The sequence below is a fragment of the Bos taurus genome, chromosome 2, assembly GCF_002263795.3.
Source record: "Bos taurus isolate L1 Dominette 01449 registration number 42190680 breed Hereford chromosome 2, ARS-UCD2.0, whole genome shotgun sequence".
NCBI classification, from domain to species: Eukaryota; Metazoa; Chordata; class Mammalia; order Artiodactyla; family Bovidae; genus Bos; species Bos taurus.
In genome coordinates this window covers 46,774,881-46,791,844 of record NC_037329.1, presented here as the reverse complement: position 1 = coordinate 46,791,844, position 16,964 = coordinate 46,774,881, and the positions used below count along the sequence as shown (strand labels likewise).

Here is a 16,964-nt window from a genome sequence, read left to right as displayed (position 1 = left end):
GTGTAGGGCTGCTGCTGCTTGTGGTGCAGTAGGTAGAGAAAGGAGTTACTAGAGTTAAATACTTACACTGACACCTTGATGGGATATGGTTACTGAGAAACATGGGGGCAGACAGAGGTGTATCTGAAACCCAAGAAATTCACTGGGAAAACTTTTCTACACCTAACACCATGAAAGGATGTCCCTGGGCACACAATATTCCTGCAGAGTTCTATTGCAAGACCTGGTGCTTTCTGTCTGATGACTTTCCTCTTACCTCATGCATGAGGCAGGTCAAAATGCCAAGCATCGATGTTCCTGGGAACAGATCTCAACCAATGATAGATGGAAGTTGGTGGGTACATATACCAGCTTCCTTTCACTTGGGAGGGAACCAAATATTGCTTTCAACAAGCTGTTGTTGCAGAAATTTAGAGAGAGAATAACCACAGTGGTCTGAGTAGAAAAGGCTTCATGGAAGAGATAGAACTTGATCTCCTAGTGAAAGTGAAAGTGAAGTCATTCAGTTGTGTCCAACTCTTTGTGACCCTGTGGACTGTAGCCTACCAGGCTCCTCCCTCTATGGATTCTCCAGGCAAGAATACTGGAGCGGGTTGTCATTTTCTTCTCCAGGGGATCTTCCCAACCCAGGGATTGAACCTGGGTCTCCCGCATTCCAGGCAGATGCTTTAACCTCTGAGCCACCAGGGAAGCCCTAGAGGCAAGTTCAAATTTTGCCAAGTGGCAAAGAGAAGGGAGAACATTAGAGAGGGGGATGATATGGGCAAAGGTCTAGGAGTGTGAGGTAGAGTGAGGAGAGAGATCCCACATAGGCCATCAGTGTTTGTGTGTTATTGTGTCCGACTCTTTGTGGCCCCATGACCAGAGCTCACCAGGTTCCTCTGTGCATGGAATTTTCCAGGCAAGAATACCAGAATGGGTTGCCATTTCCTGCTCCAGGGGATCTTCCTGACCCAGCGATCAAACCTACGTCTCTTGCGTCACTTGCATTGGCAGGTGGATCCTTTACCACTAGCACCACTTGGAAAGCCCAGGAATAATAGCTTTCTTTTATTCCAAGGGGGGGGGGTAAGCTAATATTTCTTGTTCTCCCTTATATACACCAAGCACTGTGCCAGGTTAATTACCTACTCTATTAAGGAAGAAGAAGTAGATTGATTTGACTGAGGGTATTTAAGGCCAGAATCTTCAAAACGTTAAAAAACAGGCATGGAAACTTGCATTTCATCTACAAGCATCTGAGGTATATAGATGGGGCTGGTGGGAATGAAATATACATTTTAGAAGCTAACTCGATAGCATGAATAGCAAAGGCTGTAGTAAAATGATATTGAAGGATAGGAGACTAGTTGAGAGACCCTTTGTAATAGGCTAGAGAAGATACAGCCTCACATGACACGGGCCTTACCAGGATGATGCCATATGGAATGGATGCGAATGTTTAGATATGAGCCTGTCAAAGATATGCTTTAGGGAAGAGGAAGAAATCAAAGACCTCAAGGTTCCCTACCTGATGGTGAAGGGAGTGGGGAGATGGCAGATATCAGAGGATAGTCTGGAAAGTGGAAGAAATGACCAGCTTGCTCTACCACATCCTCTTCCTCTTCCTGAAAAACCCTTATAGCTAGGAGCTTCTGAAACCTAATACCAAAATCAGTTTTTCAGGATTAGATTCACTAAAGGAGGAAGTGTTGAACCAGATTTTTAAGCCTCCTTGAGCTCCTGCCTCTTGTATTCTTCGTGAGTTGTAATACTTAATAGCAGGGGAACCATACTTTATAATTCCCAATTCCACTTTGCTGTCCTCATGGAGAATCTTATTTTTGCAACACTATTAGACATTCTAAATTGGGAATTTCCCAACTCCCATAACATACATGATAGTTTTAATGTTTCTTAAATATAGTGTTTGGGCATTTAATTATATTATGCAAAATTGGTAAACAGCTATTTCAAGACAGGGCTGATTAAACTGAATCTGCAAGATGTGGTATTTCCTAGTATTGTATTTTCAGAACCAAGTGATACAGTGTCCTAGCTCTTGAAGTTGAAAGATGAGTGGCGCCTAGAAAATGATTTAACAGTGATGATGGCTGGTGTTTAATCAAATAGTTGTTTTGATGATTTCTCGAAGAACTGATTAGACCCCCGAGGGGTTGGCTGAGACACACCTGTACTCTCCTTTTTTTCCTTTCCACCACTCACATGGCCCTGTGGACACACCTCACCCATTCCAGACTTTTTGCTCTTTTTCACATTGCTAGATGTTGTGTCAGCCAAAAGAGTTGCTGACCAGGGAGAACTCCAGCACTGCAGATCCTGTACACGAAGATGACTGTCGACAAGGGACCAAGGGATTGTGGATGGAAGATGATGAATGGAAATGCTGAAAATAAAATACATCTTTCTGCTGCCATGATGGCTTTTTCGCATTCATTCTTCTGTCACGTGACAGCCAGTCTCCTGTCTACTGTGCTGCTATGTTGATTTCCGCAGGTTTTTTTAAAAAAAAATAAGGTGCCCATGGTAATATATTCTAAAATCTTTTTCATTCTCTGTACATTCCTTCCTAGTAGTCTGTCCCTCCTTATTTTTAAGGGATTCAGAAGTGAAGATACGCTCACTACTGGATGGTTTCTGGTCTATGAAATCTGTCTTCATTTAAAGTATTTATCTGTAATAGTATTCCACAGCCAGGCTGTTGTTCCAGAGACTGACTGGTGAGGTAGCAGTTTGAGGCCTGATTTAAAACTTGTGGTAAGACCTCACCAGACTGCATCTCAAGATCATCACCAACGTGGAGAGTCTTTCTTTCAGTCTGTGATCACCCTGGGTATTAGGTGGAAAACACTGCTAGTTTGATCATTTATAAATCCTGCTGGTAGCTTGCTTCAGGGAAAGTTGCTGCTCTTGGCCTATTTGCCATTCCTGGAACATCTAAGAATATCTTAAAATATAGATATCCTGCATAGAAATGCAATTTTCAGGGCATAATAGAGGACAAATTAAAAATCTGTGAATTTCATATGCAAGACTTTTCTCCCGGCATCTCAAATTCCAGTCTGAATAGCCACCTTTCCTCCCCTGGAGCTGAAGGGAGTGACACTGTCTTCAGTTGTATATCCCAGGGCGTCAGCTCTGGGAATCATTTTTATACCTCTCAGAAACCACAGGGATCGACTTAGTCTATAGTATATTTTCAACCATATGCTTGGCTCTTTGGTTATTTTTGAAATCACAACATTTTAATTTTTTTCTGCTTTTTGTCATCCCTTTTCTTTTCCCCCTTTTTTCCTATTTTTCCTTCTTCCTAGTTCCTCTGCACAGGTATCTGCATATCTGTATATCATCTTCATTTCTACTGGTAAAGCTTTTGGTTAAATTTTCAGCTATTTATATGCTCTTCACTGAAAAAGACATGTTGCTTTTTGTCATTCTGGCATCTTTTCATTTCAGGAGCTAGCTGCCCTTCCTCTATTGGGGGGCACTCTCCAACCACTGTTTGCACTTTTCCCTTTTCTATTTGCTGTGAAAAAGACCCTGATGCCAGGAAAGACTGAAGGCAAAAGGAGAAGAGGGTGGCAGAGAATGAGATGGTTGAATAGCAACCACCTATTCACCGATCCAATGGAACATGAACTTGGGCAAACTCCAGGAGATAGTGAAGGACAGGGAGGCCTGGTGTGCTGCTGTCCATGGGGGTTACAAAGAGTTGGACACGACTTAGCGACTGAGCAACAACAACAACTCTGACCACATGGTCTCACCTCCTCTGGTACCCAGCTCTGGCTGGCCCAGTCCTTTAGCTTGCACCTGATTGGTTCAGGTGTGGGCATGTGACCTAAGCTAATCACAGTCCTCTGCAGGATATTTGTGAGAGCTTTCAGGGACATAGCCCTTTTTAAGGCTTCCTTTGAGAATGTTAACTGTAAGGTGAGTAAAACTTAGGACTGGCAAGTATTATCTTTGTCACAGGAGGAGGGGTCTCCCTAAAAATGAAGCCAACACAGAGAAAAGCAAAGCCAGGAGAGAGAAGGCTGCACTGGGTCCTTGACAGGATTGAGCCCCAGGCTCCCAGCCACTCCTTTTCAGGTACATGGGCCAAGAAGTTTCCTTTTCTGCATAAGCTACTTTGAGTTTCTGTTCCAGCATCTAAAATTTTTGATTAAACCACAGAATGCTAGTTTTAAGTCAAGAAATGTCACCTTAAACAAGAGGTCTCACTAGTCTATGACTGGAAATATAATTTCATGTATATTGAGTAATGCGTTGTAATGAGAGGGACCAGGTTCTTGTCCTCTGGGGACAAGAAGCCCCAGTGTCCCCAGTTACACTGGGTCCTGCTGAGTGCTCTTTCACCACTGCTGAGAAACGGGTCCCTAGCACTTTTGTGCCTTATCACTTTTAAAGCCTCAGGGCTCTGTCTCCTTCAAGTCACTGCATCAAACACCAGTCTGGCCTCATGAGGTGGAATAGAGGCTGCTCGTCCCTTTACAATTCCTTCTCAAACCTGAAAGAGGAGCCTTTTCTGCCTCTGTGAGCAGAGCCTCATGTACCTGTGTGTGGGCTGGCACGGGCTCTGAGTTCAGTAGGTGTGTCCAGCAGTCAGAGCCAAGGCCCAAGGAAGGCATGCAATTTCTAGTTCCTGAGTCTAAGGCCCACCTCTCCAAGCCTTACTTCCTGTTCCAAAAGCAACCCAGATTGTTAGCAGTGCCTTCTGAGTGTGGGGAAAGCCTACCCCCCCACAAGAGTGAGGTCTTGCTCACTGGCCCTCGTGGCACAATGACTCAGGGTGTATTGGCCAACACCAGTGCTTTCAACCTTCTGTGACACCGTGTGGGAGAGAGCCAGTCCAGTCAGTCCTGTTGAATTGCTACCTTCAGTGCCTTTTTCCCAGCAAGAGGTGGGGATCAGCCCTTTAATACACACCACAGTCTTCATGTTACCTAGTTCAGACACATTCCTTAATGCCACATAGAACGGAGTTCAAGGAAAAAAAAAAAAAAAGGAAAGAGGGTGCAGTGCAGAGAGTAAAGGGAATGTGTGTCAGGAAGTATTCAAGTACGGTTGACAAGGAAGGAGTATATAAATGGGAGATATCTAAGCTGGTTCCTAAAGGATTAGAAGGACCCAGGAAGAGAAAACAGTATTTTCCCAGATGTGCAAAAGACTCACGGTTTCCAAAAAAGTGAAGGGGAGCCAAATACAGCAGGAGAGAGAGAGGGAGAATGGCAGAGAAGTTGGCAGGCATCACCTCATACAGACAGTTCATAGACATTTGAATTTTATTCTAAATGCAATGAGAGAAGCCATTGAGGAGTTCTACACAGGTCATATGCTTTATCAAATTTATATATTTAAAAGACTAGTTTGGGGGACTTCCCTGGTGGTTTACTAGCTAAGACTCTGAGCTCCCAATGCAGGAAGCTTGTGTTTGATCCCTGATCAGGGAGCAAGATCTCACATCAGTTCAGTTCAGCTCAGTCACTCACTCATGTCCAACTCTTTGCGACCCATGACTGCAGCACTCCAGGCTCCCCTGTCCATCACCAACTCTTGCAGCATACTCAAACTCATGTCCATTGAGTTAGTGATGCTATCCAACCATCTCATCCTCTGTCGTCCCTTCTCCCACCTCTAATCTTTCCCAGCATCAGGGTCTTTCCAAATGAGTCAGTTCTTCACATCAGGTGGCCAAAGTATTGGAGTTTCAGCTTCAGCATCAGTCCTTCCAATGAATATTCAGGACTGATTTCCTTTAGGATGGACTGGTTGGGTCTCCTTGCTGTCCAAGGGTCTCTCAAGAGTCCTCTCCAACACCACAGTTCAAAAACATCAATTCTTTAGTACTCAGCTTTCTTTATAGTTCAACTCTCACATCCATACATGACTACTGGAAAAACCATAGCTTTGACTAGATGGACCTTTGTTGGCAAAGTAATGTTTCTGTTTTTTAATATGCTGTCTAGGTTGGTCATAACTTTTCTTCCAAGGAGCAAGCATCTTTTAATTTCATGGCTGCAGTCACCATCAGCAATGATTTTAGAGCCCAAGATAATAAAGTCTGTTATGGTTTCCACTGTTTCCCCATCTATTTCCTATGAAGTGATGGGACCAGATGCCATGATCTTAGTTTTCTGAATGTTGAGCTTTAAGCCAAGTTTTTCACTCTCCTCTTTCACTTTCATCAAGAGGCTCTTTAGTTCTTCACTTTCTGCCATAAGGGTGGTGTCATCTGCATATCTGAGGTTATTGATATTTCTCCTGGCAATCTTGATGCCAGCTTGTGCTTCATCCAGTCCAACATTTCTCATGATGTATACAGCTTAAAAAAAAAAAAAAAAAAAAAACTCCTGCATGACACAACTAAGATCCAGTGCAGCCTAATAAATAAGTAAATAAAAAACAAAAGACTAGTTTGGTTTCTGTATGGAGAACAGATTAGAGGAGGCAAGATGGTAAAGAAGGGAGTCTGGTTAAGAGGCTTTTGCAATGGTTCAAGTGAAAGATGATGGAGGCTCAGGTAGGGTGTTGAAATAGAGAGATAAAGACTAATGTGAGATGTATTTTGGAGGCTTACCTCCAAAAACAGGGTTGAGCCTCAGGTAGTTTTACTGACATAAATGTTGTAGGGGTGAGGAAAAGAGGCATCAAGAATGATTCCTAAGTCTCTGGCTTACATCATCAGATGGATAGTGGTATCATATATCAAGATGGAGAAAACTAGGGGAGGAAAGGTTTTTGAGAGGTTGTTATGCAGATGACACCACCCTGATAGCAGAAAGTGAAGAGGAACTAAAAAGCCTCTTGATGAAAGTGAAAGTGGAGAGTGAAAAAGTTGGCTTAAAGCTCAACATTCAGAAAATGAAGATCATGGCAACCGGTCCCATCACTTCATGGGAAATAGATGGGGAAACAGTGGAAACAGTGTCAGACTTTATTTTTCTGGGCTCCAAAATCACTGCAGATGGTGATTGCAGCCATGAAATTAAAAGACGCTTACTCCTTGGAAGGAAAGTTATGACCAACCTAGATAGCATATTCAAAAGCAGAGACCTTACTTTGCCAACAAAGGTCCGTCTAGTCAAGGCTATGGTTTTTCCTATGGTCATGTATGGATGTGAGAGTTGGACTGTGAAGAAGGCTGAGCGCCGAAGAATTGATGTTTTTGAACTGTGGTGTTGGAGAAGACTCTTGAGAGTCCCTTGGACTGCAAGGAGATCCAACCAATCCATTCTGAAGGAGATCAGCCCTGGGATTTCTTTGGAAGGAATGATGCTAAAGCTGAAACTCCAGTACTTTGGCCACCTCACGTGAAGAGCTGACTCATTGGAAAGGACTCTGATGCTGGGAGGGATTGGGGGCAGGAGGAGAAGGGGACGACAGAGGATGAGATGGCTGGATGGCATCACTGACTTGATGGACGTGAGTCTGAGTGAACTCCGGGAGTTGGTGATGGACAGGGAGGCCTGGTGTGCTGCAATTCATGGGGTCGCAAAGAGTCGGACACGACTGAGCGACTGATCTGATCTGATCTGATCTTACTGTGCTTAGTCACTCAGTCGTGTTTGACTCTTTGTGACCCCATGGACTGTAATCCACCAGGCTCCTCTGTCCATGGGGATTCTCCAGGCAAGAATACTGGAGTGGGTTGCGTGCCCTCCTCCAGGGGATCTTCCCAACCCAGGGACTGAACACAGGTCTCCTGCATTGCAGGCAGATTCTTTACTGAATGAGCCACCAGTGAAGCCCTTGAGAGGCAGGAGAGGAATCAAAATCTCAGTTTTAAGGAGGACAATTTTGAGATCAATATGGAGATATACTAGGAAGGGTTTCAGAGCCTGAAGATTATTTGGGAAGCATTAGCATTTGGTGATATTGTAGCCATGAAATGGGATGAGTACACCTGAGGACAAGGTAGAGAAGAGACCCAGGATTAAGTCTTAGAAACTGCAATAATTAATGGTGAGGTAAAGGAAGAGAGGTGGCTTTCCTGGTGGCTCACATGGTAAGGAATCTGCCTGCAACGCAGGAGAACTGGGTTCAATCCCTGGGTTGGGAAGATCCCCTGGAGAAGGAAATGGCTACCCACTGCAGTATTCTTGCCTAGAGAATCCCATGGACAGAGGAACCTGGCAGGCTGCAGTCCACGGGGTCACAAAGAGTTGGACAAGACTGAGGAACTCAGCATCAAAGGAAGATAAGTTAGCAAAAAAGACTATGGAGAAAAAAAAAAAAAAAAAGACTATGGAGAAGCCGCTAAGGGGAAATCCGGGAGAATGCAGGCTCTGGAAGGAGAGTATAAGAGTATCTGAAAATTAAGGAGAGCTCAGCTGTGAGATCCCAAAGGTGAGATCAGAAAAGTGATCATTGAGTTTTGCTATATGGAGGTGATGAATGACTTTCACAAGGGTTGTTTGGGTGGAATAGAAGAGGCAGAAGTCAGATTGGGTTCAAGAGTGAATGGGACAGGAGGAAGTCGAGACAGCAAATGTGGAGAATTAATTCAAGGACTTGGTAAAGGGAAGCGGGGTAAGGGAGTAGTCATTGGAAAAAACATGTGCACTGGAGAGTTATTTTCTTAGATAGGAAGTACTAGATGGTATTTACTGATAGGAATTAAGGAGTTAAGGGAAAAGTAAATGAAGACTCAGGAGACTGAGAATGACAAAGTGAACAAAGTTCTTAAGAAGGGGTAAAGTCAAGAGCAGTACTCTTCACATGTTGGTGGACATGGGCCTGTTACACCCCTCACCCCACCCAGGGAAGCTTGTTAAATGGCAGACTGATTCAGCAGGCCAAGGGGGAGGCTGAGATTTTGCATTTCTAACAGTTTCCCAGGTGATGTTGATGCTGCTGGCCCAAAGACCATCTTGAGTAGCAACGGTGGAGCAGAAAGGGATACGCTTTTAAATGAGAAAGTGGAGAAGAGAGAAGAGGGCATAAAAGCCATCTCTGAGAGGGGAAAAGTAAGCCCTAAAGAAATGTAGTTAAATTTGGGTGCAGAGTTGAGGGCCCTTTTGAGATTTTTAAGTATGAACCTAACGTGATACCAGTCTACATTTAGTAACTTGGCTGCCCACAAGGAGATGGGGATGCTTGGATTTCTCCAAGCATATAGTTGGGGTTTTGTCAATTGAATATGAGAGTGGAGTGGGGCTTAGAGAGGAAGGTCATTTCAAAGCTGACTGTAATGATGATCATAGAATCTAAACTGGATAAGAATGGAAGCAGACTTACTGTTCTTGCCAAATGTATGTCAGCTGTGATGGCAACATTAATTTCCGTGAAGAGACATGTCAAGGTCATTCTGGAATAAAAAATATTGGCTCATTATATAAGTACATGCTGTTGTCTTAAAAAAACAGATTCTTATTGAGAAATGAAAGGTAAAGCAGCTATGGGTTTCCCATGATTCCTGTGTATTAGCTAAGAAGGTGTTTAGCTGTAAGAACAGATTACTCAAAAGTGGCCTAAATATCAGTAGCATCTACCATAACAAGAAAGCTTGATGTAGAACCATTGTTCTTTTTAACTGCTCAGAAATGCCATTTGGATCTAATTTATTTGTATTCTTTTTGTCCTTATAGTTATTTCCTCCTCTTTACAAGATGGCTGCTACTGCTCCAGACAACCCTTCCACATTCATGTCAGGAAGAAAGAAGGAGATGATGATGTCAGCTGCAATTGTCCCTTTTTATTAGATATGCAAAAGTTTGAACAGGAACATGGAATATACTGAGACCTGTTATTCTCTGGGCCTGCAGTAACCCTTAACTGGCTCATGTACCCAAGATAATTTAGTGGTTGTTTAGGAGGAAGATAAAGTAAAGAATGGCAATGTTTAATAAATGTTTGGCAACTTAAGAAAGATGGAAGAGTATGAATTACAGAGGCCCCAAAGATCTATCTACTGAAATATAACTCTGCCATCATTCCTTTTTAAATAACAGAGACTGCACATTTATTTGGATTAAAATTCAAAATGTTATGTATGCAATTTGTAAGTCCCGCGCTTCACACAGGGATGGTTATATGTGTGTCACATTTGTAGTAATAGCTTGAATCTCAATGCTCCAAAGCCCCTGCCTGCCTAACTGGCAAGGCACAATCCTTCCATGATCTCCTCCCATGACCCTCTCTTCTCTCCTGATAGTCGAGAATCTCCAACTGTCCTTCAGTTGTCCCTGAATGTCATTAGCCTTTCTTGTGTATACAATGCCCACAGTCCTTTTATAAGTTCCAGAAAGGAGATAGACTTTGAAAGCTCTAGGAGCAGAAACTTCCATATTGTAGCATAGACAATAAATCCCAAAGATAGTGCACATGCAGCAATCATACCTAAAGCACAGATTCAGGAGCCAGACTGCCTGGGTTCAAGTCTCTGCTCTGCCACTTGTTAGATATGTGATCTCTGCCAGTTTACTTAATCTTTATGTGTCTCAGTTTCCCCATCTGTAAATTGGAAAGAATACACATCTTTCCTAGAATGTTGTTTAGATGATTGAATGACTTAATACATTTGAAAATCTTAGAGTAGTGCCTGGCACCAAACAAATGCTATAGAAGTGTTTGCTATAGTTATTACTACTATTGCTACTAATACTACCTGCTACTCATACTGCTACTAATGCTGTCCTTATTTATATTTTTAATAACCAGCTAGTGCCTTGCACCTTGGACACTAGAGGCATTCAATAAATGTTGAAAGGAAGGAAGGAAGGAAAATGATGGCAGTTAGACGGCAGGTAATAAAGACGTGGTATTTATTAAAAGTGGTACTAATTTTTAGCTCAAGAAACCAAAATGAGTAAGAAATTGTACATGACTGCCTTACAGAAGATGTCTCCTTGGTCTCCAACTTAGATGTCAGTCATCTGTATTCAAAAAAATGAGATCCTGTGTTGCCACTTCCTGGATTACTAACACCCTCTAGAATGGTGTCTTTCATGCCTTCAACCCCATACCTTTTTGGAAGCCTGTATGGGCTTCTCCGTGGGGAGAGGAGGCCCCCTGCTCACGAGACTCCAGCTCAGCCAGTGAGAGGTCACTGTCAGCTGTTATATATATTGTGGTTTCTTTGCTTCAGGAAGTTTTTTTTTTTTTTTTTTTAAAGTCACCACACTAGATGAATGAAGGAAAGAGGACATGCCATTGTCTTTCAGGATTTCTAGTTCAGCCGACCCAACCCCAGAACATTATGCCATTTCCTTGTAGGTCTGAGTCGAGCTCTGTGTGAATTGCCCTCTGAGTCAAAAACCAAGCGAATGACATGCTTGTCTGAAGACTTTCTTCTTGCCCTCGCCTCACTTTTTATTCTTTACTGTCCTTTTGTGCACCAGTTGTGCTATGCATTTTATTCTTATGTTTTTCTGACTGCTGGGGTTGCTTCCAGAAGGATACCCTAAGACGGCAGAGAAATTAATGCATCCAGGGACTTCAAGCAGAAAAATCCATCTGACCTGGTGACAGTTGGTAAGCATTAGAGAAAATCTCATTTACTTGAGAACCATAAGTTTGGCAATTTCATTTCTGCTTACTTCACTCCCCTACCCAAAGCTCCAGGTTCAATCAAAGAGAGGAGGAAAAAGCAACTTCACCCAATTTGGTCATAGAGAGGGCTTTAAAGCCCATAGCAAGTCTGTTCAGAGGAAAGGAACTATAAGAAAAATATCTCATTGTTGTTGGTCCAAATCCGACTTCCGGATGCCCTATTGCATTTTAATGAAAACCTGAAGCCAGGTCCCAGATTTCCTTTTCAGCTGATGGATGCGGTGTTCCGCTGCAGAAGAAAGCACACATTCTTTCTGCCTTTTCTCCTTCCAGCTGCTTTATTGGGTGCTTTATCTCAACCACTTACCATTGTTTTATGATGAAGGCTGCATTCCAGCTCATCTCCAAGTGGTTTATGTTGTTCCACAGGGGCAGGGCCCAGGAAGAATGTCTTTTTCAAGAGAGGAAAAGTGGAATTTGTCAGTGATGCAAACCAGACAGGAGGGAAGGAAGGAGAGACTGGCTATTCACAAAAGAATTCGAAGACACCAAAAAGTGAACCTGACAGATTCAGTCAGCAGCTGAGGTCATCTGCCCACAATTCAGTGATCTGGTCTCTAATCACAGAGCTGACAGGATCCGGGGCCTGTGTGGAGCTGGGCACTTTTCTGTGCTTTGAAAGTCGGGACAAACACTGAACGTTTCATCAGGCAGGGTGAGGAAGCCTCTCTCACAGGAAGACCTTTGACCTGGTCTTGTTCTTCGTATGGTTAGTCTTCCACCTGCCCCAGATTTAACTCTTCCACACAGGCCTGCAAAATGGTTCTATCCTTCTTAAATCCAATTTAAGAACTCAAATTAGAACTAAAGCAATTCTATGTCAATGTGAATATCCATTTTAGCTTTGCTCTTCTGTGATGCCATTATCTCTCTGGGGGTGATGACACTTTCCAGACCCGTGTTTTCTAAAACAGACTTTTAAAAGAAAAAAAAAATCACAACAAAGATATCACAACAACTAATCTTAATATTTTACAGTACCTCTGAGGCTATATCTAATTTTGAAGGAAAAAAATCTAAGAAGTAATGCAGTTTTGTTTATTTTTGATGTATGGTTTAAACCTAAGAGTCAGGGTCTTTGCTGGTGGTCCAGTGGCTAAGACTTCTCACTCCCAGTGCAGTGGGCCCGGGTTCCATCCCTAGTTCTGGAACTAGATCCCACATGCCATAACTAAGAACAGACACAGTCAAATAAAAAAAAATTAAAAAAAATTTAAACAGACCCTTAGAGTCAAGTAATTATTGATTGTATAACTGTATAGGTATTAGGTACATAGGCGTTCTCAAGTGGCACAAGTGGTGAAGAACCATCTGCCAATGCAGCAGACCTGGGTTCCATCCTTGGGTTGGGAAGATCCCCTGGAGAAGGAAACTGCAACCTACTCCAGTATTCTTGCCTGGGAAATCCCATGGACAGCAGAACCTGGCGGGCTATAGTTCGTGGGGATCACAAAAAAGTCCGACCTGACTGAGAGACTGAACACACAGAGCACAGGCCTCTTTTAGTTATTATGGTATGCCAAAGAGTTTCAATACTTTCTGTTCATAAGATGTTTAAAATTTAGTTAGCGAAATAAAATAATCTCAAATAGCAGTTAGTGAGAAGACAGCGTGATAATTAACTGTATTTTATACAGGCAAAATAAAGTGTCAAAGAGTCAAGTATAGAGAACAGAGTTGGGTAGAATGAGGTGTTAATTGCATAGGATGGATTAAAAGGCAAAAGCAGTTACAGAGGGACCACTATGGTGCCGCTTGCTAGGGAACTGAGAAGAAAGGAGCATTAAAAAAGTCCCGAGGACTTCCCTGGTGGTCCAGGGGTTAGCACTCTGTGATCCCAGTGCAGGGGCCCTGGATTCTATCCCTGAGCAGGGAATTAGATCCTGCATACCACACCTAAGAGTTTGCACGCTGCAACTAAAGATCCCACATGCCTCAATTAAGACCTGGCACAGCCAAATAAAAGTTTTAAAAAATCATTCTTGTTCCTGGTTGTATTGAATGGCTCTGCAAGGTAGTTTATGATTCCTGATATCAGATGTATTAGCTACCTTAATGTCTGGAAGAAAAGGAACATACAAATACTTCTGTAACATGTTAGGCAGAATTTGAATATTCCTGGGAAGGTTTACCCGGGGAAAAGAGTATGAGTTTAAGTTTTACAAGATAGCTTTTATCCCATGTCTGAACTCACTCTTTTCTCTTAAAAATGTTTCCTAGCTTTTCCTAAAATGTCTCAGAATGTTCATGAGGACTAGTGCCAGGGGGCTTTTAAAAACAATAGATTTTGTTACATGAGTTCACTTAGCATCAACCATGTTATCACTTTAAGTGGTGTAAAGCTGGGCCCTTCATCTCACACACTCAAAGCCCCAGGTGTGTCAACATTTCCTTTTGAGTAATAAAGCTGCTTCTTCAGCTGCTTTGCACTCTATTCATTGGGGAAGCTGAAAAACAGAAAGCAATATGAGTAACACACGAGCCTGTGGCAGCCCGTTAGAAGAGTTCTCATTAGTTAATGCTACCAGTGAGACCACCAAAGGCTTTTCTTTTACACTAGTCTTTTCTTAGACTCTGTCTCATCTCATGCCCTTTTGGCACCTTTTCCATCAGGGGCTTCATGGTAAGCTTTGGTTTATTATAAAGCAGCGGTCCCCAATCTTCCTGGCACCAGGGACTGATTTCATGGAAGACATTTTTCCACAGACCTGGGGGCGTGGACGATTCAAGTGCATTACATTTATTGTGCAGTTTATCTCTATTTTTATTAATACATCAGCTCCACCTGAGATCATCAGGCATGAGATCCCGAAGGTTGGGGACCCCTGTTGCAAAGAACTCAATAAAGGGACTGCTGTGAAAGTAATACTTAATCTTACATTTCCAATTTGTGAAATGGGTGGGAACAAAATTGCTTGGATGTTGTTTTTCCTATGAAACTGGTTAAGCACAAGCAGATGATTTATAGGGTACCATTTGCTATAGATCATACTAGGAGAAACACCGCACTAGGGCCATCAAGGGGATGGGCCACGTTGCCCAAAAGAGAATCAGATGGGGACCTGATGCTCTGTGGATGGATGAAAGAAGAAGCCTGACCTAGGGTGGTTGGTTTTCCTGAACCTGGACAGAGGCATGAAGCAGCCTCAATGCAATATTCTAGAGGTGGTAGAACCTCAGATGGGAGTGACTCTGTGCCTATGAAACTAGGAACCATGCAGATAAAACATGAGGGTCCCAGCAAAAGTTTCCTTGGCTGAGCTTGGTGAGGGTGTGAAGGATTGTTTGATGTACTGTCAGCAGTACTAGTGGTTTTTTATGTCTTTAAAGGCCTGTGAAATAAGGAAAATACTCCACCACAGTTGGGTTAGTCTCTATTTTCCTGGAGTCCAGGGTTCTTGTAAGATCCAAGAGTGGTAATGAAGCCCTGATAACCAAACTTCTCATTAGCCTTGGTGAAGGAGTGTAGGAAGCAGATTTAATTTTATTCAGAAAAATTAAGAAATATAAATGCTATTGCATTCCAGATGCCATGGGGATAATTAAGGTCTGTTACAAGTCTTCAACAGAGGAGCACTGAAAAAGAGACCTATTTCTGTTGGCATATGGATTTCTCTAATCTTGTTTGGGAACTGGTTTCACAGAAAAAGCAAATTTAACAAACAAAAGTGCAAGCCAATTAGGAATTTACTAAATCCACACCCCTATTTGGTAAAAAGAAAAAAGAAAACCTTAACTAAACTTGGATATAATGGAATTCATCACTATTTCCAAGCAAAAGTGACAAGTAACACTGAATACTCTGGAATTTCAGTAACTAAATATGGGGCATTTTTTTTTTCAATTGGAGAATTACTTTACAGTGTTGTGTTGGTTTCTGTCATACAACAATATGAATCAGCCATAAGCACACATATGTCCCCTTCCTTTTGAACCTCCCTCACACCCCTCACCCCATCCCACCCCTCTAGGTTGTCACAGAGCACCAGGCCGAGCTTCCTATGTCATATAGCAAATTCAATATTGGGCATTTCAAAGAACTTTGGTGGTCCTGAGAATTCTTGTGAATGTCCCACTTACAACATATCAAGTATATTAAAATGAACTGATATCCATATTTAATTAAATGCATATAGAAATGTAAGAGTTGGCTTGCAGTCACAGGTTCCATATTGCATTTAACAACAATAAAAAAAAAAACCCTTAGTTTTAATTTTGTGATTCTCTTTTTAATATTTGGAACCAATTCATTTTCCCCCATATTTTTTTGAGATGTCAAAATATTTATTTGACAGTATTTGATAAATTTCCATGGACATTTTGAAGGCCCCAGGAGATCGAACCTATGGTGTGTATTAAAGGACCTGCACAGATGGACAGCTAGTGGTCAGATGTATGCTTTCTGTGACAACTGACCTGTCCTCATAAAAACAGTTCCTCATAAAAGCAGCAGTTTACAAGGGGAGATGGCTTTAAGTCAGTGTTAGATTCTATCACTTCACATGACACAGCAACCCTTTTCTTACCAGGTGAACTGCAAATGTATTTCATTTCAGTGGAAGGAATGTGAACAATTTTGTGCCTAAAGTGTCTATAAAGAGGTTGAAAAAAAAGTTTTTATAATGATACAAATAAACTGAACTAGTGGATGTGTTTTATGACTTCTAAATGCAAAGGGATGAGGATTTGATCAGGTATATTTTTATAAGAAGATGAAATTTCTCTTTTTTAATGAGCAGCTTTGGGGTAGCTTAAAACAATGAAATAATGGCAAGAATCCTGGACACAGGGAGAGAAAAAGTGAATATGGTTTTACTTTTCTCACTAAGGAACTATGTGAGCTTCACTGCATTTTGTGGCTCATGGAGGCATCAGTTATTTCCCTTGTGTAGTGAATGATCTGGAGTGAATAGGTATTTTCTAAACTTTGGTCATTTACAAAGCACTTGCATGATTTTTTGCCATATTCATGTGATATCAGGCCAATAATTTTGTAATATTTTCATTTGTATAAACTCCATTCTTTAAACCTGTGCTTGAGGAGACGTCTGTTTCTGTCAAATGAAATAACAGGGAGCAGGTTTACCCTTCCACATTAACAACTAAATACACAAACAAAAGTCAGAAAGCAAGAATTGTCAAGGCACTGGACATCAGGCAATGAATGCAGTGATACACGAGAGAGAGGAAACAAATACAGTGAACTCTACAATTGCCCCGTCTTATTGTCCAAAGAGAGTTTCTAGATCTTTCTAAGCAATACATTGGGGGCAGTTGTAGGTTTCACCTCATTTGTTTCCAGTTGTGGTACAGGGAAGGGAGATCTCAGCAGAGCCTCAAAGTTTCCCCAGGGTTGAGGAAACAGAATGGGAGTCAGGGAAGTCCATGGGACTGGAAAGTGAACAGCTGCA

General features: G+C 42.1%; 1 long non-coding RNA gene and 1 other non-coding gene across 2 annotated transcripts in view; both read right to left on the bottom strand.

The window, feature by feature from the left end:
* Positions 1-618: 618 nt before the first annotated feature.
* On the bottom strand, positions 619-690 carry TRNAS-GGA (transfer RNA serine (anticodon GGA)). The gene has a single exon. It is a non-coding gene; the product is annotated as a tRNA-Ser (tRNA).
* A 4,581-nt stretch (positions 691-5,271) lies between these two features.
* LOC104971213 (uncharacterized) overlaps positions 5,272-16,964 on the bottom strand; it is a 32,464-nt gene continuing 20,771 nt past the window's right edge. Inside the window, exons 2-4 of the long non-coding RNA XR_804856.3 lie at positions 11,861-11,944; positions 9,241-9,310; positions 5,272-6,325 (exon numbers count right to left, since the gene is read on the bottom strand). This is a non-coding gene — a long non-coding RNA (uncharacterized lncRNA). The remainder of the gene's footprint in view (positions 6,326-9,240; positions 9,311-11,860; positions 11,945-16,964) is intronic.